This window comes from Hyaena hyaena, unplaced genomic scaffold (genome assembly GCF_003009895.1).
Source record: "Hyaena hyaena isolate Hyena2069 unplaced genomic scaffold, ASM300989v1 scaffold_155, whole genome shotgun sequence".
NCBI classification, from domain to species: Eukaryota; Metazoa; Chordata; class Mammalia; order Carnivora; family Hyaenidae; genus Hyaena; species Hyaena hyaena.
Window position 1 is genome coordinate 2,758,930 of NW_024080787.1, and position 24,656 is coordinate 2,783,585.

The following is a 24,656-nucleotide window of genomic DNA, read 5'->3' on the forward strand; positions in this document are numbered from 1 at the left end:
GTGTGTGGGGGGGGAGATGGGCATGGAGGAGGGCACTTGTGGGAATGAGCATTGGGTGTTATATGGAAACCAACTTGACAATAAACGAAAGAAAGAAAGAAAGAGAGAGAGAGAGAGAGAGAGAGAAAGCAAGCAAGCAAGCAGGAAAGAAAGAAAGAGAGAGAGAGAGAGAGAGAGAGAGAGAGAGAGAGAAAGAAAGAAAGAAAGAAAGAAAGAAAGAAAGAAAAGAGCAAATTAATTCCAAAGTAAGAAGAAAAATAATAAAAATTAGAGCAGAAATCAATGAAATCGAAAATAAGAAATCAATAGAGAAATTCAAGACTTCAAAAGTTGCTTCTATGAAAAGATGGAAAGAATTATAAACCTCTAGCCAGGCTAACTAATGAAATCAGAAGATGCATATTACTAATAGGCAAAATGAAAGAGGGAACATGGCTACAGATACCATGAACATTAAAAAGATAATAAAAAATATTATAAATAATTCTATGCCCACCAATTTGGTAACTTAGAGGAAATGAACCAATTCCTTGAAAGCACAACCTGTCAAAACCCACACAAGCAGAAACTGAGAACCTGAGTAGGCCTCTAATAAAGAAATTCCATCAACAACAACTTTCCAAGAAAAAGTACCAGGCCCATTTGGGGTCACTGGTGAATTCTACCAGACAGTTAAGAAGAAATTATACCAATTCTCTATAGTCTCTTTCAGGAGATAGGAGCAGAGGGAATACTTCCTAAGTAATTCTGTGAGATCAGTATTACCTTAACCCACAGGTATAAAAAATCCTCCACAAAAGATAAACAATTCAAAACCAAACAAAAGATAAACAATTCAAATCCTCAACAAAAGATAAACAATTCAAATCCAGGTATCAAAAGGCTTGTTCAACATTCAATAATTAGTTAAGAGAAGTCATCACATCAAGAGGCCAAAGGAAAAAATATGATCATATTAATAGATGCAAAAGAAAGTATTTCACAAAACTCAACACCCATTCAATTAAAAAATACTCAGCAAACTAGGGACAGTGAGTAACTTCCTCAATAATACTTCCTTTTCTAAAGTAGAGACATATAATATACAATCTCGGCCATAAACAGAACCTGGAGACAAGTCTCTTTGGGACGGCAAGACATTCAAAAATAGCTGTGTATATGGAGAAACTGAACAAGTCACACAAAGACCCACAGGCAAAACGCGGCCTCAGAGAAGACCTTAAACTTTCACCTTGGACTGATCCCTAAGCTCAGATCAAGTCCACCAAATCAGTGAAGGACTGCCCAGACACAGAACCAGTCTGCCAGAACAGGGAGAGGTGGATGTTTTCTCAAATACCTAATTTTCAAAAACAAAAGGTATACAAAGAAAACATAGCCTGTTCAAAAAATAAATTAGAGGGGCACCTGGGTGGCTCCATCTGTTAAGCATCTGACTTTTGGTTTCAGCTTAGGTCATGATCTCACAGTAGGTGGGTTCGAGTGCCCACTTGGACAGCACGAAGCCTGCTTGGGATTCTCTTCCTCTCTCTCTCTACCCCTGTCCTCCGACCCCCCCGCCACTCTCTCTCTCTCAAACTTTAAAAAATAAAATTGGCAAAAACCATTCCTGAAGAAGGACAAACATCAGACTTACTAAAACAGCAGTCTTAAATATGCTCAAACAGCTCAAGGAAAGAAGTCCCAAGAAGGAAGAGAGGGAAAAAGGGGCAGAAAGATTAAAGAAATAATGACTGAACTCTTCCCAAATATGCAGAAAGACATGACTCAATAAATCAATGAAGAGCAGGATAAACTTAAAGATCCACAATGAGACACTGTACAATCAAGTAAGCTGTCAAAAGACAAAAATAGAATCCTGGAAGCAACAAGAGAAGAGACTTATCATGTGCAAGAGATCCTCATTAAGGTTATCAGTCAATTTCTCAACAGAAACGTTGGGGCCATAAGGCAGTGTGATAACATATTTAAATTGCTGAAAGAAAAAAAAAAAACTATCAACCAAGAAATCTTTATCTGGCAAAATTATTCGTCAAAAATTAGGGAGAAATTAAGACATTCCCAAATAAACAAAAACTGAAGGAGTCTTACCACTAGAACTATCCTCAAAGAAATGAAAAGGAAATCCTTCAAGTTGAAAGTAAAGTACACTAGACAGTAACTTGCAGCTATATGAAGACAGAGCTGAAGGTAAAAAACATATAAACAAATGTAAACATCAGTATTATTCTAACTTTGGTTTATAAAACTCCACTTTTTATATTCTAGAGGATTTAAAAGGCATACATAAAAATAATTATAAGCCTGTGTTAGTGTGTTAAGTATGTAATTGTGACAGCAATAACAAAATGAGGAGACAGAGATATATACAACTACAATTTTTGTATGCAATTGAAATTGGTATCAATACAATTAGATCATTAAACTTTAGGATGTTACCTGTAATCTCCATGGTAACTACAAAGAAAACACAGAGAATATACACAAAAAAAAGTAAGAAAGGAATCATAACATGTTACTACAAAAAAATCAATCCAAAAGAAAAGGCAATAATTAAGGAACAAGGAAAATTAAGGGACAAGGAAAATTAAGGGACCAAAAAAGTTGTAAGATATAGAGAAAACAAAACTCAAAAGTAAGCCCTTCTTTATCAGCGATTACAGATTAATCTCCCTAAGTACAAGGCACAGATTGGCAGAATGTTAAAAAAAAAAAAAAAAAAAAACCAGAGGCGCCTGGGTGGGTCAGTCGGTTAAGCTTCTGACTCTTGATTTTGGCTCTGGTCATGATCTCACAGTCTGTGAGATCACAGGCAGCATAGAACCTTCTTGGGATTCTTTCTCTCCTTCTCTCTGCTCCTCCCTCATGTACACTCTCTCGCCCTTTCTCAAAATAAATAAACATTTGAAAACAATATGTTCTAAGTATGTCCTGTCAACAAAAAATGCACTTGAGATCTAAAGTCACAAACAGGTTCAATACGAAAAGATGGGAAAAGATATTTCGCATGAGCAATAACTAAAAGAGAGCTGAAGTGACTATACTAACACCTGACAGGGTAGACTTTAAGTAAAAAACTATTACAAGAAACAAAGGACATATATGATAACAAAAGAGTCACTTCACCAAGAAAATATAACAATTTTAAACAGGCATGCACCAAACATGAGAGCCCCTAAATATATGAAGCCAAAACTGAGAAAACTGAAGAGAAAAATAGACAACTCTATAGAATAACAGATTTCAATACCCCCACTTCTAATAATGGACACAGGGCAACCAAACAGAAGCTCACTGTGGAAACAGTAAGACAAGAATACTACAGACCATTTAGACCTAAGAGAGATCTACAGACCACTCCACCCCAAAACAGCCAAAAACACATTTTTTTCCAAGTGCATACAGAGACATTCTCCAGGACAGCCCACATTTTAAACCATAATAAAAGTCTTAATAAATAGAAAAAAAAAAGGCTGAAATAATATAAAGTATCTTCTCCAATGGAATGAAACTAGAAAACAAAGGCAGGAGAAAACTGGAAAATCCCCAAATGTGTGGAAGTTAAACAACATGGTCTCAAACAACCAACGTGTAGAGAAGAGATCACAAGGAAAATTAGAAAACATCTTGAGACAAATAAAAATGAAAACACAATATACCAAAATTTGGGGGTGCAGCAAAAGCAGGGCTAGAGAGAAATTTATAGCTGTAAAGGTTTACATTTAAAAAGAAGATTTCGGGGCGCCTGGGTGGCTTAGTCGGTTAAGCGTCCGACTTTCGCTTAGGTCATGATCTCACGGTTCGTGGGTTCGAGCCCCCCGTCGGGCTCTGTGCTGACTGCCAGCTCAGAGCCTGGAGCCTGTTTCAGAGTCTGTGACTCCTTCTCTCTCTGACCCTCCCCTGCTCACGCTGTCTCTCTCTCCTAGAAATAAATTAAAAAAAAAAAAAAGATTTCAAAGCAGTAGCCCAACTTCACGCCTTAAGGAAATAAAAAAAGGAAAAGTAAGTTAAACCCAAAGCTAGCAGGAAGAAGGAAATAAAGTGGCAACAGAGAAGAGAAAAACAACAGAGATAAATTGCATTTCTATGTGATAACAATGAGCAATCCTAAATGGAAGTTAAGAAAACAATTCCATTCAATCAAAAAAATTTAAATACTTGGGAATAAACAACAAAGGAGGTGAAAGATGTACACTAAAAAGTACAAATCAATGCAGAAAGGAATTAGAGAATGCATACATACATAAATGGAAAGACATTGTGTTTTCATGGAGTGGAAGACTTAATATTAAGATGTGACCTACAGATTCATGCAGTCCCTACCAAATTCTCAATAATGCTTTTTTAGAAAAATAGAAGATCTATCTTAAAATTTGGAATCTCCAGGGACTCCTAAATAGCCAAAAACAATCTTGATAAAGAAAGATCAAGTTGGAGGTCTCACACTTCCTGATTGTGAAACTTTGTACAAAGCTGCAGGAATCAAAACAATCAGTTAAGCATCCGACTCTTGGTTTTGGCTCAGTTCATGGTCTCAGTTTGTGGGATCAAGACCCGCATCAGGCTGCTTGGGGTTCTCTTTCTCCCTCTATTTCTGGCCCTCCCCTGCTCATGCTCTGTCAAAATAAAAAATATAAACTTTAAAAACAACGGTTTAATAGTAGCCTAAAGACAGACACACAGACCAATGGAATAGAATAGCCCAGAAACAAACCTCCGCACAAGGTCAAATGGTTTTCTACAAGTGTCAAGACCATTCAGTGGAGAAAAGACTGTCTTTTCAACAAGTGGTACTGGGGAAACTAGATATCCACACATAAAAGAATGAACTCAGATCCCTGCCTCATTCTGCAATGAAAATTAAGTCAAAATTGTAGACCTAAATGTGAGAGATAGAACCTTAAAACCCTCAGGAGCAAACATACGGTAAAAGCTGCACACTGGATTTGGCAGTGATTTCTTATATAGAAGACCAAAATCACCAATGAAAGAAAATAGGGATAATTGGATTTCATGACATAAAAACTTTTGTGCACCAAAGGACACTAACAAGAATGTGAAAAAACAACCCACTAAGTGGGAGAAAATATTTGAAAATCATGTATCTAATTAGGATCTGGGATTCAGAATACATGAAGAATTCTTACAACTCAACAACACAAGCAAACAACCCAATCAAAATGGGCAAAGGACTTGAATAGACATTTCTACAAAGACATGTAAATAGTCAATAAGCATATAAAAATGATCACCATCATTAATTAGTAGGGAATGCAAACTGAAACTATGATGAGCTCCCACTATGCACCTGTTAGAATCTGAGTATCATTTAAAAAAAAAAAAAAAAACAGAAAATTAGAAGTATGTGGAGAAACTGGAATCCTGTGCACTGCTGAGAGGAATGCAAAATGGGGCAGCCACAGGTGGAAACCCATATGGAAGTTCCTCACAAAATTAAACATAGAGTTACCATATAATCCAGCCACTCCACTTCTAGGTATGTACTCAAGAGTGAAAGCAGGCACTCAGATGGTTATACACAGAAGCACAGAAGCATTATTCACAAGAGCCAAAACGTCAAAGCAACCCAAATTTTCAGACAGAAGCACACAGAAGCACAATGCATACAATGGAATGCTCTTCTGCCTTAAAACGACATGCAATTTTGACACCTACCACAACATGTATAAGCTTTGCAGACATGCTGCTAAGTGAGAAAACCTGACACAAAAGGAAAACCATTGCATGACTCTACCTATAAAGGGTACCTAGAATAGTCAAGTTCATAAAGACGTAAAGTAGAATGGTGGTTGCCAGGGACTGGGGAAGGGAAAATGGGGAGTTCTTCTTTAAAGGGTATGGTTTCTCAGCTGGGAATGATGAAAAAACTTCTAGAGACGGAGAGTGTGTGGACAGTGATGATGGCTGCACAAGAGTGTAAATGCATTTAATATCACTGAACTATACGCTTAAAAATGGTTAAAATGGTCATTTTTATATTATGTATCTTTTATCACAATAAAAAATACAGTGAACAGCATACCTAATGGTGAGACACCAGATGCTTTTTCTTTTAATGTTTATTCACTTTGATAGAGAAAGAGAAAGAGCATGTGCATGTGTGAAAGAGAAAGGGACAGGCAGGGAGAGGAAACCCAAGTAGGTTCTATGCCGCCAGCACAGAGCCTGAAGTGGGGCTTGATCCCACGAACTGTGAGACCATGACCTGAGCCAAAATCAAGAGCCAATGATCAACTAACTGAGCCACCCAGGTGCACCAACACTAGATGCTTTCTTACTAAAACCAGGAACGAGACAAAGATGTCTACTCTCACAGCTCCTATGCATTACTGAATGGAAGTCCTAGCTAATATGACCAAAAAAAAAAAAAAAAAAAAAGAGATGAGATACACAGATTAAGAAGGAAGATATAATGCAGTCTTTGTATATATATTTCATAACTGTCTATGTAGAAAATCCCAAAGAATCAACAACAAAAACCCCTCCTAGATGAACAAATGGGTATAGCAAGCTTGGAGGATACAAGGTGACTATACAAATGTCAACTGTTTTTTTACACGAGTACCCCCCTTACGCATGGATTCGCTTTACAAGGTTTGTTATCTGTCACCCGGAAGTAGATGATCTTCCTTCTGACAGTGTGTCAGAGGTCTAATGCTACGTTACAGTGCCTAGGTCACTCACCTCACTTCATGTCACTTCAAAGGCATTTTATCACCTCACGTCATCACAGGAAGGTAACAGTACAATAAGATATTTTCAGAGAGATCACATTCAAGTAACTTTTATTACAGTATATTATTATAATTGTTCTATTGTTGTTATTCTCTTACTTGCCTAATTTATAAACTAAACTTTATCATAGGTATGTCTGTATAGGAAAAAACATAGCATATGTCGGGGTTCAGTACTACCTGTGGTTTCAGAAACCCAGTGGGGGTCTTGAAATGTATCCCCTACAGATAAGGGGTCCAATGTATACCAGGCAATGGGATCTCTGGTTTCCAGTTCCACATGTAAGGAGCTTGGTAGGTGCCACCCCATCCTAACAAGCTGTAAAAACAAGCTGAGCTTACTAAAAATCAATTCTTCTTGGATCCCTAAGAGAGGGGAGGACGGAGGGCAAACTGCTGCCCACAATGTTGGAGACACAAACAGATGAATTCAGGAATCTTAACTGTGTATTATGAAGTGAAAGAAGCCAATCTGACACGGCTACACACTACACGATCCCAACTATGTGTCTGGGTACTACAGAAATAATAAAAAGATCGGTGGTTGCCAGTGGCTTGAGGAAGGAGGGAGGGATGAACAGGTGGAGCATAGGGGATGTTTAGGGCTCTGTTTTTAATTAGGGCATGATACTGTAATGATAGATACCTATCATTATATATTTGTCAAAAGCCAGAGAATGTGTAACAGTAGGGTGAACCCTAACATAAACTATGGACTTAATTAATAATTACCAATACTGGCTTATCCACTCTAACTAATGTAGTAGTAGCACACCAATGTGGGAGGTCAAAATTAGGGAAAAGTGCGGTGGGGGGGGAGTGAGGAGGTATGTAGAAACTCTACTTTCAGGTCAGTTTCTCTATAAACCTAAATCTGCTATTAAAAATACAGTGTAATAATTTTTCAAAACTAAAAGTAGGTAAGATTGACTTCTGACATGACCACATGAAGACTTATGCTGACCTGCTCCCCAGTAAAACTGATGAAAACCATAAAAACAACCCTCTAAAGTGTCTGGAAATGGGGGCGCCTGGGTGGCTTAGTCGGTTAAGCGTCCGACTCTCGCTTAGGTCATGATCTCGCGGTTTGTGGGTTCGGGCCCCGCGTCGGGCTCTGTGCTGACTGCCAGCTCGGAGCCTGGAGCCTGTTTCAGTCTGTGACTCCCTCTCTCTCTGACCCTCCCCTGCTCATGCTGTCTCTCTCTCTCTCTCCTAGAAATTAAAAAAAAAAAAAAAATTAATTAAAAAAAAAATAAATAAATAAATAAATAAAGTGTCTGGAAATGGTCCTAAGGGTGAAGAGCAACTAAAACACATCCATATGTTTCAAATACCACCAGTGTGTGGTATGTGAACCAAGATTGCTCCCTTCTTCCTTCAACCCAGCTCAGCAAGTGAAGACCTCACTCCCTCTCCAGACTCCTCCTATCAGGAGCACAGCGCCCAGCCAGAGGGCTTTCTTCCCTGGAACAGGAGCTCAGAGTTTCTCATTCAGGCCCCAGCAGCCTGGTCCTGAAGCGAAGTCTCAGATGAATGTAGTTAAGAGAGAGGCTCCCTTCTGCCCCGCCCCCAACTCATGGAAGGGAGGCTCTATCTTGGGGAGGATGTTTTAAGAGCACTGGGGCCCGGATCATCCTCATCTTGACCTGTGATGTAGGACATCCATGTCAGGAGACCCTGATTGGACCTCGGGCTGCGGCATCCCCACCCCCACTGTCCAGCACAGAGACGGGGGTGCACTTAGAGAAAAGCTTACCAGTGGCCTACCCAGCTCCACAGTCCTGGCTTAGAGATTTTTACCTAGGGTAGAAAGAGGCCAAAAGGTATCATTTCCTAAATTCCTTCTCAGGAACTGACATCACTGTCATGAGAGGGTGAAGAAGTTCAAGCCCAAAGGGGTTCTCTCAAGAACAGTGGAGGTTGTGATGAAAGGCAGCCAGGGGGCGCCTGGGTAGCTCAGTCGGTTGAGCATCTGACTCAGTTCAGGTCATAATCTCAAGGTTCTTGAGATGGAATCCCACAATGGACTCTATGCTGACAACATGGAGCCTGCTTGGGATTCTCTCTCCCTCTCTCTCTCTCTCTCTCCCCTACCCCTGTATGTTCTTACACACACACACACACACACACACACACACACAAACTCTCTCTCTCTCTCTCTCAAAATAAATAAAACTTAAAAAAAAAATAAAGAAAAACACACAGCCTAAACCACAGGCCGGCCAGCTACTTTCTAAGAGAGAACAGGGAAATAACACAAGCTGGGAGGATCTGTCCTAGGGTCAGAAGAAATGTCAAACACTGACTTCAGAAACGATTCCATCAGTGGAGCCAGAATTTAATAGGATTAGTTTATGGAGCAATTTATGTATCCTAACTGCGCTCATGTCACCAGTACACAGTGGCAACAACATGCCTGGTGAACTAAACAACAATGGCCCACAAGACAAAAATGGGCCTGATGGGAGATAGGTGCCCATCCCAGGCATCATGGGACAAGCTGAACTCACTGCCAGTGAGGAGCAGCAATAAAAGAAAAACAACTTATGAACTGTAGTAAGCAACTTAAAGAAAGTTTTCTTGTAGGAGGAGAGTAAAGGATGGGAGTCAGCCTGGAAAGATGCGACTTTATTGAAATAGGTCAGGCCAACCCAGCAAATAATGTGAAATATTGCAAGGACCAGCACTGGGAAAGGGCTCGTATTCTGACCCAACAAGGCCTTTCCAGTATTTTGATATAGATGGAGGCTAAGAGGCCACAGGGCAACGGCTTTCCATCCTGGCTGCCGAGGCTCTGGGGCACACCTATGGGAACTGCATGACCCTCCAAACCCAAGGAGGGTTCAACACACTGTGACCACCTTCATCCCAGAATGGGTCAGAATAAGCTATATCTTGTAGCACAGCCAGCAGGTACAAGAACTATTCTACATACCATCTGTGTGCTCCCTATAGAGGGATGTGAGCCCTGTTACAGAACACACAATGTCAACTAGTTTCAGTACAAGCCTATAAGCTGAGATGGGGTAGCTGGTTTTGTTCCCAATTAACCTGGATCCAAGAATAACCAAGTCATGGTCAATTATAATGGCCCGTCCATAACACTATCTGGTATATAGGCAAGGGTCAATTCTGTTGGGAAGGCAAAGCAAACACCTCTGTAATGCATACTGATTTTTTTCTGTTATGAAACTGAATCACACCATGATCGTACTACAATACAGTGTAATACTAGTGGTGTTGGTAATACTCAACTACCTCATGTAAGTAGGCCTATGGTAGTACTGATATTAAAGATCACATTTATTGGAGATTGAGTTAAAGCCTCCTTAGGACCTGTGGAAAATAGCTGGCCTGAGGAAGACCTGGATCTAGCTAACCTTCAGCTGATTTCTATGCTAAATAGTTCTGCACAGTTTATCATAAAGTACAAATAGCAAAAATTCAACACAAAACCTGCTTTGTTTTTAGTTATTCTATAAGTCACATCATTCAACCTTTTCACAAATATAGGGGTTCAATGAATACATGCTGTCCGGAACACACACACAAAAAAACACGTTCCTTTCCTTAAACTATTTGTTACAAAAAATGTTCTCAATCAAAGAAATATCCAAATATCCAAAGCATTTCAACTATTCATTCACGCCCTACCCTATTCTGTGTGCCTAAGGGACACCTTGAGACTCTGAGCATGAAACAGGAGATATGGCTAAACCAAAGTAACACCTTTGGCAAAAGAACCTTCTTTGATCAAAGGGCACTGTAATTAACCTGCTGACAACTTCTCACCTGACATATTCCATTAAAGGTCATGTTTACCCTTGTTGCCATTTAATGGAGCAAATGCTTAGAGAAGGAGTTTCAGGTGAAGAGTACCACATCCAGGATCCCTTCCTGTGGCCCGGGTCCCATTAAGGAACAGCTGAAGCCATTACTGACAACTGCACTTGACGATTCCTAAATCACACCTCTTTGGGGGGGGGTCCTTTGTTTCCCTTCTCACCTACTCTTTCCTTTCTTTTTCATGCTACACTTAAAAAATGCTTTTAATGTTTGTTTATTTTTAATCAAAATTTATTTATTTAAACTTTTTTAACATTTATTCTTTTTTTTTTTTTTTTGAGAGAGAGAGAGACAGAGCGTGAGTGGGTGAGGGCTAGAGACAGAGGGAAACAGAATCCAAAGCAGGCTCCAGGCTCCGAACTGATAGCACAGAGCCTGAGGTGGGGCTCAAACTCATGGACTCTGATATCATGGCCTGAGCTGAAGTCAGACACTTTACCAACTGAGCCACCCAGGTGCCCCCAAAGGTTTATTTATTTTTGAGAGACAGAGCAAGAGCAGGGGAGGGGCAGAGAGAAAGAAAGGGAGACACAGAATCCGAACCAGGCTCCAGGCTCTAAGCTGTCAGTACAGGGCTAGGACTTACAAACCATGAAATCATGACCTGAGCCAAAGTTGGATGCTGAACCAACTGGGCAACCCAGGCACTCTTCTTTGTTACATTTGATAGGGACTTGCTTAGCTCAACAGGTGTCACAAAAAATGTTGCAACCACCTAATGTATATTCTTATAGGGGACACCTAGCCATACTCCTCAATGGCAGATGACTCTGGTTTTTTACCATAGCTCCAGACATCTATGGGGGCAAAAGTGGAGAAACTTGCAGAAGACATCAATGTGAAAATTCACTTCAGTACTTCAGAATACCAGGATACAGAGATACAGCATTTCTTCTCAGGAGGGTCCAACTGCCCTGGCTATTGGGGTGGGAACGTGACAGAGGAGATTCCTTATCTCTACTTCTGGGTATCAGAAGGTCTGGGGAGTTGAGAATACTGAACTCTCTCCAAATTCAAATAAACTGCATCAACAGGTCCTGAATTAGTTGAGCTATGCTTGTCACAAACACCAAACCCTCAGCAGGACAATGCTCACACCCTTCCACTTTTGAATATCATCACTCCCCATGACTCCCCACCAGGTCCTTTTCAAGCAGCAAGGCTAGGAGCCGAAGAGCCTCCCAGGTCCTCCAGCTCTGCTCTCTGAGCACATGGGCACCAGCCCATGAGTACATAACAATCCCACAGGCCCATGTGAGCAAGGAGGCAGATGTAGCCATGTTCACTTAAGTGTTATCTGTAACAGCACAAAAGGAACACACACACACACCTAAGTGTCACCTACACAGACTGAGGGTAGAACAAAGGCCGGAACTACCTTGGGCCTGTTCCCAGTCAGCCCAGGTACACAGCCACTCAGCACATTCACAAAGGGGCAAAGCAGGAGGCTCTGCTGCCAAACAGGAGGGCACTGGGTAACCATTCCCTCTCCTGCTGCCACCCTCCCTTCCATCACTTCAGATCACCACCCCAAGTATTTATGAAACAATAAACTGTGGAAGATGCAAGGCTCTGTACAAAGCAAGTTCTCTCCCCTAAAAGCATTAATCAGTTCTGTTATATAAGATCAAAGCTAAACGTATTTGGGGGAAAGGCAAAAACAGTATTTGATGGAGGTGAACATAAAGTACTGATAAGACTCCTATGAGCAGGGGTGCCTGGGGGCTCAGTCGGTTAAGGGTCTGACTCTTGATTTCAGCTTAGATCATGATCTCACAATTCATTAGATTGAGGCCTGCGTGAGGCTCTGCACTGACAGTCCAGAGCCTGCTTGGGTTCCCTTTCTCCCTCTCTCCCTGCCCCTCCACAGCTTGCCCTCTCTTTCTCTCTCAAAATAAATAAACAAAAAATTTTTTTTTAAAAATCGTACAAGAATCCTGTAAGCAGACTTTGTAAAGAGAATCAGATTTTACTCTGGAGAATGAAGGAGAGGTGTTAGAGGATCTGAATGTAGACAGGGAACCCAATTACTGGCTGGTGGAGATGAATGCTAGTGGTTTCAGTTAAGATGTAGAAAGGCTAATCAATTAATACAAGAAATGCAAAAAAAGGTCCTGAAGATCTACCCCAAAGGAGAAAGTTTTAATGAAAGTTCTATAAAAGTGTCAAGGAACAGATTATTCTCACATTATATGAACTGACCCCCAGTGCAGAAATAACAGAAAACCATACATATCATTACAAAGTAATTATAACCCCGAAACAAACATTAGTAAATAATACGAAATAAAAACTACAGGCTGACCTAAATGAACACAGATGCAAAACATTCTTGCAAAAACTGTATGTGCAACTTGAACCAGGAATGTATGAAAAGATCAATACGTGCGCTCTGAAGATGGTGTAGTGGCAGCATAAATTCTGTATCTTCCCAAATCCCCACTAACACAGAGCAACTAGATCTCAAAACCCATCTCCTGAAATAACATTTACAGCAAAATTAGGTGACAGAATATCCACAAGAGCCTAAAATGCAGGTAATCTATTTTGCACACCTACAACACAGGAGGTACAGCACAGGTAGGTATACAGTCACAACAGTTGTGTGTTATGAGTACCTACGGGACAGAAAGTAGAGGGAACAAGGGAGTCAAACCTGAAGTAATGAAAAATCCAGACCACAGATACCCATCTGAAAGCACAGTGAGCCATTTATGAGAACGGCTGCTAGAAGTGGGAAGGATTTTTCCTACTCCAATAACAAGTATGTGCAAGGGGCCAATGGAAAGACCTAGAGGGGCCCAACCTCTGAATCCTCCAAACTGATCCAGCAGGGCTTCTGTCCAGAAATGCCCCACACTGAGAAGAAACTGCTCGCAATGGAGTAAAAACTGGATAGGAAAGAGAGTGCAAAGATGAAGACAACAAAGGGCAGGATAAAAGTGGGACAAGCAAACAGAGCCAGAAAATCTCAGAAAGCAAGTCACCATATTTAACACCTAGACGAACACAGCAGAAGAGGGGGCTCTGAAAAGCTAAAAAAGCAATCTGAAACAAGCCTCCTTCTACAAGTTCAGGAGAACTAAATTCACCCAAAAAAATGAGCAAGTCTCATGACGTGAAATACCATATAACATTACTATATGAAAAAAGAAAATAAAGACCAAAAGAATATCCCTATGAAGAATAAAAGTCCAGGAAGACATGATCAAAAAAGCAGATCAAAGTTGTAACACACTGTTTCAAAACATGTTCAAAATTATACAAGACATGAGAGAACATCACAACTCAGAACTTTAAAAATTCAGAAGTGAGGAGACAATTTAAGACTTAGAAATCCAGGGCGCCTGGGTAGCTCAGTCAGTTAAGCGTCCAACTTCGGCTCAGGTCATGATCTCCCAGTTCGTGGGTTCGAGCCCCGCATCGGGCTCTGTGCTGACAGCTAGCTCAGAGCCTGGAGCCTGCTTCAGATTCTGTNACAGCTAGCTCAGAGCCTGGAGCCTGCTTCAGATTCTGTATCTCCCTCTCTCTCTGACCCTCCCCTGCTCACACTGTCTCTCTCTCTCTGAGAAATAAATAAAACATTAAAAAAAATTAGAAATCAAAGAAAGTCATTTCAGAAATGAACACTAAAGTAGAAGGAATGTAAGAGTAAACACAGTAAAAGCTACTTTAAGAAAAACGGTAAGCAAAAAAAGAAAAACTTTAACACAGAGAAAATGAAAGAGAAAAACAATTAGAGAGAAAGTGACAAATGTCGAAGGTGGGCAAAGAAGATAGAGTATACCAGTAACAGCTTCTGGAAATGAAAGCCAAAGCTAAAACTAGAATAAACACTAAAACTGAGCATGTGATTTAAAATGAAAGTTACCTAAATTTTTTAAAAATAATTTTTGTCAGGCTTTTTGACATCAACACTTTATGCCATAAGAAAACAGTTACTAAGCACTCCCAGGGGGAAAAAAAAGTGATTCAAGATTTCCTGTCCAGCTAACCTGACCTTCAAATACATAGTGTCTGACTGCTGCCCATATAAGAACTCAGGGAACATTGTTCTCAGGAGTCCTAAATAAAGAACATACTAGGTAGGTCTTTCCACCCACAGGTCCTGTCCCAGTGAAATAATAAAAAAAAAAAAATGAGGGGCGCCTGGGTGGCTTAGTCAGTTAAGCGTCCAGCTTTCGCTTAGGTCATGATCTCGTGGTTGTGGGTTCGAGCCCCGCGTCGGGCTCTGTGCTGACTGCCAGCTCAGAGCCTGGAGCCTATTTCAGAGTCTGTTATCTCCCTCTCTCTCTGACCCTCCCCTGCTCATGCTGTCTCTTTCTCTCTCTCCTAGAAATAAAAAAGAAAAAAATAAATTAAAAAAAAAAAGAAAAAAGTGAGAAGAGACTGGAGATAGCGTGTGCAAAAAATTTTAATATTTTCAATGATCATAACCAGCTGTGGTAGCATACATATGCATATTCATGCATTTATAGATGTATGCATATATATGTGACTGCTGTTATGTGTAATATGGGATAAAACAAATTAGCACTTATGGAAAAGCACTTCCGGAAAAATCCTTAAAAGTCAGGATTCTTAATATGGAAAAAAGGAGATGCTTATGTGACAGAGAAGTTGTTAAGTAAAAACCCCATAATTCTGAAGTTAAAGAGAAATAGTATGAACTCACAATATTTTATCTGAAACATATATACTTCCTAGCTCTGATCACTGAAAAGCTCTAGAAAAACTGGCCAACCTGATGCCAAATAGCATTCCATAGTACTAAGACTGTGTTCCTGAAATACCATGTGCCACTAAAATAAACTAAGGTTTCCTGGAGAAATTGCTGATTCCAAGTCTGGATGCAGGAGATGTATAAAATGAGCCCAAGACATCTTGACATAGCAGTGGAAGAGTTCAGAACGTGCCACCTTTAAAATAAGCCACTATGGCATACTATTTTGAGTTAAAGGCACTTGAAAACAACAAATACAAAAAACACTCCAATCTTCCTTTTCTTAAAAGCAGATGAAACTCCCATGAGAGATGTCCTCCCATTATCAGGAGAGTAACATTCTTACCATCAAGCATTCTATAAACAGACCTTGTTAAAAACAATTCTCATCTCCCTTCAGTCTCACCACATAGTCCCTTTTCCTAACAGCCTCTTTGTTCAACCTAATAGAAAATCAAGTTAAGTTTCATCATTTATTTAGCTCTTCATTCCTTACTAAGGCTCTCATGTCATGAAACACTTGTATTATAAAAACGTTTATGATTTTCTACTGGTGATCTGTGTTACAACAATTTGTTCTCAGGCCCAGGGTAGAGGTAAAATTTTGCTTCCCCTACAACAGGTATCAAGGAAGCTCTCTCAATGACCACTAGAACTGGGTCAAAAGGGCTCAGGAGCTAAGTTAGAGGCTCTCACTGGCCAAAGACAGGATAAATTGAGCTTCAATAAGAACAGTGATTTCAGGGGCACCTGGTGGCTCAGTTGGTTGAATGTCAGACTTCAGGTAAGGTCAGGATCTCACAGTTTGTGAGTTTGACTCCTGCGCCGGGCTCACTGCTGTCAGCACAGAGCCTGCTTTGGATCTTCTGTCCTCCCCGCAACCACTCTGTCCCTCTCCCACTATGCTCTCTCCCCCAAAAATGAATAAACATTTACATACAAAAAATGAACAATAATTTCAATGAATTGAAACCCGTTAAATAATATTAATCCGTTGAGTTGATAATGATGTTTTAGAAGAAAACATGGCCATCTTCTAAAGATGAGAGAGAGCCAATTCATTACTTTGCAAACTAGATAAAGCAAGGAATCAAAGGTTTATCCAGCCTTTCCTATATGAACTATCCCTCAGAATAGTCAACCAATAGGTAAGGGGAAGTCTGTCCTTATAAAATTATTCCAACTAATATACGAAAACAAAATTATAATTAGAATACCACTAACCATGAAATCTCCAATGAAGTAATAGATCTAGCCACTGAGCATCGATAGTTGTTCTTTTTAAAAATGCCAGGAGTGGGATGCCTGGGTGGCTCAGTTGGTTAAGTGTCCAACTTCGACTCAGGTCATGATCTCACAGTTCTTGGGTTTGCGCCCCACATCAGGCTCTGTGCTGACAGCTCAGAGCCTGGAGCCTGCTTCAGATTCTGTATCTCCCTCTCTCTCTGCCCCTCCCCCACCCATGCTGTCACTCTCGGTCTCAAAAATAAATAAAACGTTAAAAAAATTTTTTTAAGTAATAAAATAAAAAGGCCAGGGGTACCTGGATGGCTCAGTTGATTAAGCGTCTGACTTTGGCTGAGGTTGTGATATGACGGTTTACGAGTTCAAGACCCACACCAGGCTCTGTGCTGATAGCTCAGAGCCTGAAGCCTGCTTTGGATTCTATGTCTTCCTCCCTTCCTGCTCCTCTCCTGCTCACTCTCTGTCTCTCACTCAAAAATAAGCATTTTAAAAAAATGAGTAAATAAATATAATAAGGCCAAAAACAAGGGGTGCTTGGATGGCTCAACTGGTTAAACATCTGACTCTTGACTTCAGCTAAGGTTATGATTTCACAGTTCGTGGGATGGAGCCCTGAATCAGGCTCTGAGCTGAGCATGAAGCCTGCTTGGGATTCTGTCTCCCTCTCAAAACAAATAAACATTAAAAACATTTTTTAAAGGCCAAAACCCAGACACTGTATGCCTCCCAATAAGCAAATAATATAACACTATCTATAGTCTTGACAAAGGATTAAATCCTAACCTGATAAAGCCTCTGAATCCAGCTATAAATTTATAGGAAGTATAAAGGACAGAGAAACATTGACCTGCAATGCATAATAAAAATAAGCACAATTCAAACTGGAAAACTCTACAAATCAACCTGATGTCCTTCAGCAGATATATTATAAGAAAAATAAAGGCACTGACAGGGGAAACATGTAGATTAAGAGACTTAAAAGGCAAAATGATTTTTTTTTTTTAATGGACAAGACAAAGAGAACTACGACAGGATACTGGTAAGAATATTCTAGGCATAATGGCCCACAAGCTGCATAAATATGTGGATAAGAACAGGCAATGGGGTCAATGGACTAGAAGTTCCTCTTAAGGTTAGAAAAGATGTAATCATAGCCAATCCCCAAAATTTAATAGGCAACTTATAAGAGACAGACAAAATGTAAACTCCAGGTTCCCTGGGACTTGGGGAAGGATAGTTTGGTGAGGTAGTCAGTTTGCATTTTTTAAAGTTTTTTTTTTTTGAGAGAGAGAGAGAGAGAGAGAGAGAGAGAGAACAAACACATGCGAGCATATGAGGGGCAGAGAGGGAGAGAGAGAATCCCAAGCAGGCTCTGCACTGTCAGCACAGAGCCTGCTGCAGGGACTGATCCTATGAACTATAAGATCATGACTTGAGCCAAAACCAAGAATCAGATGTTCAGTGGACTAAGCCACCCAAGAGCCCCAGTCAGCTTGTATTTAGACAGATTTGAGCTAAGATTTATAAGTCAGTACAATATTTATCTCATAGGGTTTTTGAGAGGATTAAGGGAGATAATGGATGGAAAGGCCAAAGAAGGTGCCTAGGACTTAACTCATAAATGTTCTTTTCTTCCCAGAGGTAAAGTTCATTATTTATTTGGGGCCAGGTTCAGGTTCCAAATTAAAAGTTTCCTTTACTACCTATATGGAGCTTTTCAATCTCTGAAATGCTTTTACCCACTTAAATGAATGTAACTAAAAAATGTGATAAATGATGAGTAAATGAGTATGATGTGATAAATAAGACATGTAAATTTGCTGGAGAAAGCCATCCTCATGAATTTCCTTATATTTATAACCAATCTGTTGACTCAATAAAATACTAAGTGGGGCAGTAAAAGGAAATTAGAATTTAAAAATACTAAAGGAAATGAATGCTCTATTTCTTAGGCAGATGATAGGTACTTGCGCTCATCATATACTGTTTATGGATACTCTTTATACTACTTATGTTCTTTAGTATACAATGTTTCACAATAAATTGTTTAAATTGAAGAACTAGCCTTCAGTCATGAGAGTCTTCTCCTAAAAAGGGATAACTCATTCTGGTTGCATCAAAGAACTAGTAAACTTTATTATTTTTTTTAAATTTTTTTAATGTTTTATTTATTTCTAGGAGAGAGAGACAGCGTGAGCAGGGGAGGGTCAGAGAGAGAGGGAGTCACAGACTCTGAAACAGGCTCCAGGCTCTGAGCTGGCAGTCAGCACAGAGCCTGACGCAGGGCTCGAACCCACGAATCGCGAGATCATGACCTAAGCGAAAGTGGGACGTTTAACCGACTAGGCCACCCAGGCGTCCCAAGAAGTAGTAAACTTTAAAAAACAAAAGACCCATTAGTATAATCATTAAAAATAAGCAAACACTGGGGTACCTGGGTAGCTCAGTCAATTGAGCATCTGACTCTTGACTTTGGCTCAGATCATAATCCCAGGGGCGTGGGACTGAGCTCCACTTCAGGCTCTGCACTGAGCATGAAGCCTACTTAAGATTGTCTCTCTCTGTCTCTCTCTCTTTCTCTGCCTCTCTCCCCATTTCATGCTCTGAAACTAAAAAAAAAAAAAAAAAAAAGGAAACATACATTGTAACATGTATTTCACTGTATATAGCACACATGTATACCCTATTTTATTTATCCACTCATCCACTAATGGGCATTTGCGTTGTTTTTGTCTTTTGGCTACCGTGAGCACAAGTACAAGTTTCTGTTTCAACAATTTTTTTTCAATTCTTATGGCAAATACCTAAAAAGGGAATTACTAAGTCATATGGTAATTCTAGGTTTAACCTGTTGAGGAAACACCAATCTGTTTAGCACAGCAGCGGCACCATTATGGACCTCTAACAATGTACGAGATTACCAATTTCTCCACATCCCCACCAACACTTTTTGGGGGTTTGCAAATTTTCTTTTTCCGGCTGCCCTTGCAGGGGTGGGGGGTGCAGGGGGTGAAGTGGTATATCACTGTGGTTTTGATTTGCATTTCCTTAATGGCTAACAATGTTGAGCATCTTTTCATGTGCTTGTTGGCCATTTGTACATCTTTGGAGAAATGTCTACTCAAGTCTTTTGCCCACTTTTTAAAAAAGTTTTAATGTTTATTTTAGAGAGCGAGCGAGCGTGCGCAAGCAGAGGAGAGGTAGAGAAACACACACAGAATCCAAAGCAGGCTCCAGGCTCTGAGCTGTCAGCAAAGAGCCTGAGGCAGGGCTAGAACTCACCAGCAGTGAGATCATGACCTGAGGCAAAGGCGATACCAAACCGACTGAGCGACTCAGTTGCCCCAAGTCTTTTGTTCATTTTCAAATTGGGTTGTCTTTTTATTGCTGAGCTGTGAGAGTTCTTTGTGTATTGTGGATATTAGACCCTTAACAGATAGAACTTGAAAATATTTTCTCCCATTCTGTGGACTGTCTTTCTCATCCCTTGATAGTGTCCTTTGAGGAACAAACATTTTAAATTTTTATTAAGTCCAATTCTTCTGTTTTTTCTTCTCTTGTTCCTCGCTTGTGCTTTTGTTGTCATAGCTAGAATCCAATGTTAAATCCAGGCCATGAAGACTTATTTGTTTTCTTCTAAGAGTTTCATAGTCTTGCTCTTACATTTAGGTCTTTAATTCATTTTGAAGTAATTTTTATATATGATATAAAGGGTCCAGCTTCATTTTTTTCCATGGGAATATTCTGTTGTCCCAGCACCATTCATTCATTTTTCTTTCCACAATGACTGGTCTTGGCATTCTCGTCAAAAACCAACTGCCCATGGGGCACCTGGGTGGCTCAGTTGGTTAAGGGTCCAACTCTTTTTTTTTTTTTTTTTTTTTTTAACAAATAGTTTATGGTCAAGTTGGTTTCCATATAACACCCAGTACTCATCCCCACAAGTGAAGGGTCCAACTCCTGATTTTGGTTCAGGTCATGATCTCACAGTCCATGAGACTGAGTCCAGCGTTGGGCTCTGCGCTGACAGCACAGAGCCTGCTTAGGATTCTCTCTCTCACCCCCCTCCCCTCTCAAAATAAACAAACATTAAAAAAAAAAAAAACAATTTCCCATGAACGTGCGGGTTTCACACGTTTCTGGACTCTCAACTCTATTCCACTGAGCTACAGGTCTAGTCTTATGCCAGGAGAGCCGTCTTGATTACTGTAGCTTTGTAGTAAGTTTTTAAATCAGAAGTGTGCATCTTCCACCTTTGTTCTTTTTCAAGACTTTTTTGGCTATCTTCTACATGGAATCTCCCTTTAAACACATCTAACAAAATTAATAGAACTACATCACACCAAAGGTAGCAGTGGTAGACAGGGAGAAGTGCAGCATAACCCAGAATGACCTGTACCCTCTGAAATGCAAAAGTTATTCCCTTTGATTTCAACAATTTCAGCAGTGCAGGAAACAGGATTACACAACAAATAAAAGTTTATATGACCAAAGAACTGAGAAAACAATTCTTCCCTTGTTTAATCTGTGTTCTCCCCAGCCCGCCAAGATAAATGAGAGGGAGTTGGGCAGGTTTCGGTTTTGTGATTTATAACCAGACCACAGACCTGGGACAAGGGCCTTTCACTTCTTCCACAGAACTGTTTAAAACATTAACTCAGTGGAAGATGCTCAAAGTTTCCAAAAAGGAAATATTCCAGGAGAGTAAGGAAGTGATAATCAGCATATTCAACTTTTGCCTATTTCCCCTGGACCCAAAAATGAATCTACTCCTAAAGGCTTTGAAAACAGAGCCTCTACTTGAAATAACACTCCTTACACGTGTTTAAAAATTTCCACACATTTCTGCATCTATTTTCTCTTTCTGATAAACTCTGCAGGGTTATCATACATAAGGACAACCCTAACCTTTTAATATTTTAAATATTCCTTCAGGTCCCTGCCTTGAGCGTGTTGGCAGTGGAATTCTGCCACAAATGCTGGCGGTTAACATGCAGTATTCACAATGAAAGACCATGGATGTAATAACACTGCCTCTGGACACTGTCCCTCAGCTTAGTCACTTAGGCAACTCTCACCTAATTCCAGTAGAACAGCGTGAACCTCAGAGTTTGCGCTGGAGGGAAGTCACCATAGGGTCTCAGTCAAGGGAGCTCCCATGGTTTACCTTGAGCCAAGGAAAAAGTTGCCACAGAACTTTGTTCCTTGAAGGGAGAAATTATACCTAACTCTAAAACCCCAATAACCCCTCACTCATCTTTTGACATCTCTTCTATATTTAGCCTGCAGGATTTGCTCAGCAGGTACAATTAAATACAGTGGTCAGTAGTCGCTAATCTAGAGATCATCAGAATCACCTGTGAAATTTTCAAGAGCAGTTGGAAATCCTACCCAAAATTCATTCAGCAGACCAAAGGGTGGTATCCAACCATTTCCAGCTTAACATATGCCACAAGTAATTCAGTTAAAAACCTAAGGTTTAAAGAACACTCCCTTCTGTAAACTACACTAGGTAATTTTGCTTAAAAGAAAATATGGCCAGATTTTTGGAAGGGCAGCAGTGAGTTTTCCTCCCTGGCGGCCTCTAAGAAATTTATGCCCTAAACTGAACTCAGGCCCTGCACTTCCAATCTAACTAGGTAAAAATAAGCACCAAGTTTACAACTGTTCTTCATATTATCCCAGCGATGTGTATTAATCACGTTTTCTAAATTTTCTGTATCTTACATTTTGCTGGTAGGGAGAGACTGCCCTTCCCAGGGCTATCTAATTCCTAAAGATGATAATCAAGTTACTTGGGAGCTGCCTCTCACATGCAGACCAATCAACTCCTTTAATGCTCACAGATGAGGCCAGTATTTCCCCTGCTCTAAATCATGCCAGGGCCAGGTACCAGGCATCTAGAGACCACCGCTATAGCCCAAAGCCCACCAGAATTATTCACACTAACCACTCCGACACTGTTTACTCTGCCCTGCCTTGCCTTTCTCAAAGAATAAAGGCTCTGACCTAACATTTCCTCTGTCTCCTGCTCTCCCTCCTGATCAAAACATTCCCTGTGGCGCCATGTGGCATGGCATACCTATTTCTTCTCTCTGGAAATGTAATCAATTTTCTTTTTTTTATATTTTTTAACATTTTATTTATTTCTGAGAGAGATAGAGACAGCATGAGCAGGGGAAGGTCGAGAGAGAGGAAGACACAATCTGAAATAGGCTCCAGGCTCTGAGCTAGCTGTCAGGCCAGAGCCCGATGCGGGGCTCGAACCCCCGAACCCTGAGATCATGACCTGAGCCGAAACCGGACACTCAACTGACTGAGCCACCCAGGCGCCCCTGGAAATGTAAATTCTTTCGATGGCACTGGCCTCTGTGTTGTCACCCAGTCACCTCTACAAATTAAAATGCTACCAGTATAAATGAGGCATTCCACCCTAACCATGACTCTTTGCTGCCACTACTCTTTTGGTGTTTACTAAACTAATTCAACTGGAAACCATACTACAAAATAACTTAGGTTTCCAAAACCGTACAGAAAAAGCTCTTGGGAGTCCTGTTAGCATTTGAAACTCAACATTCAGAACTAAAACCAGTATGGCCCAGCAAACTGGTATATACCCCTAAAAACACAAAACATGTACAACAATGTTCACAGCAGCATTATTCATAATAGCCAAAAAGTGGAAAAGTCGATTTATCATCAACTGATAAATGGGTAAACAAAATGTGGAATAGCCATACAAGGGAATATTATTCAGCCACTAAAAGAAATGAAGAATCAATTCATGCTACAACATGGATGGACCTTAAAAACATATGCTAAGTAAAAGCCAGACAGAAAAGGCCACATACTGCACAATACCATTCATATAAAATGAAAAGAATAGGCAAATCCATATCAACAATGGTTTCCAGGGGTCAAGAGGCTGATTGGTGGAGCTGGGTGGGGAAAGAGAGAATGGGGGCTAACTGCTAATGGGTAGAGGGATCCCTGTGTGGGTTTACAAAATGTTCTGAAATTAGTGATGATTACACAACCTTGCATGTGAAAAACCACTGAATGAACATTTTAAAAGGGTGAATTTGGGGGGCACCTGGGTGGCTCAGTCAGTTAAGCGTCTGACTCTTGATTTTAGCTCAGGTCATAATCTCACGGTTTCTGAGCTGCAGCCCGGTGTGGGGCTCCCCACAGACAGAGGGGAGCCTGCTTGGGATTCTCTCTCCTCTCTCTCCGCCCCTCCCCGCGCTTGCTCGCGCTGTCTCAAATAAACTTTAAAAGTAAATAAAAGAATGATTCTTACGGTATGTAAGTTATAGCTTTAAAAACTAAATACTCTCTTCCCTTCAAAGCTGGTCTTCCCCCCCTCCCCCGCTCATTACTTCCGGTAAACGGAACCACGTTCCACCAAGGCTAGAAACCTACAAATCTTAACAAGTCAAACGCCTATTTCTCCATTCTTTCCACTCTAACTACCAATGCTGGGTACCCTCATTTTTCATCTACATTACAACATTTTCCTAATTGGTCTCACGGCCTCCATTCTGGCCTCTACACATCCTTCCTCACCTGCAACAAGAATGTCTCCCGTCTCCAGAGGACCCAGGCCGGGTTGACGCTCCAAGCACTACCACGAAATACACGGTCCTCAAACTTCAGCCCGCGGGGAAACCCTCGGGCCGCACGTCTCCCTGCCCCCTACCTCGCGCACTAGCCGGGTCGGAGGGCGGAACGGCGCTGCCTCACGCGGCCACCACCGCCCGACCTCCCGGCCTTAGCCGGCTGGATACCACTTGGGGCAGGGGGCTCTGCGGCCCCAAAGGGCCGGTGCGCTCTGAGGGGCGACCCTGAACACAAAGATATTTCCTGTGCCAACCGTGGTGGACCCAAACTTCAACTAAATACTGCGGCTGTGCCCTAAACTAACCCTGACTCTTCCTCAACACTGAACACGCTTTGCGAGGTGCCACGCACACGGCCAGCCACGCGAGCCTCGAGGGCCGCCCTCAGCCATGCCCCGCCTCGCGGCGTCCGGAAACTATCGCAGCCGCGCGCCCGGGCCGCGGAGGACGACGGGAAGAGAGCTTCCC

The 24,656-nt window shown here is 41.0% G+C and overlaps 1 protein-coding gene across 4 annotated transcripts in view; it reads right to left on the reverse strand.

Moving 5' to 3' along the window:
• Nucleotides 1-24,569, reverse strand: part of DNASE1 (deoxyribonuclease 1) — a 51,935-nt gene extending 27,366 nt beyond the window's left edge. For all 4 annotated transcript variants that reach the window (XM_039239288.1, XM_039239287.1, XM_039239283.1 and 1 more), the window contains exon 1: nt 24,136-24,569. The gene's annotated coding sequence lies outside the window, so the exon portion shown is untranslated. The remainder of the gene's footprint in view (nt 1-24,135) is intronic.
• Nucleotides 24,570-24,656: the final 87 nt, after the last annotated feature.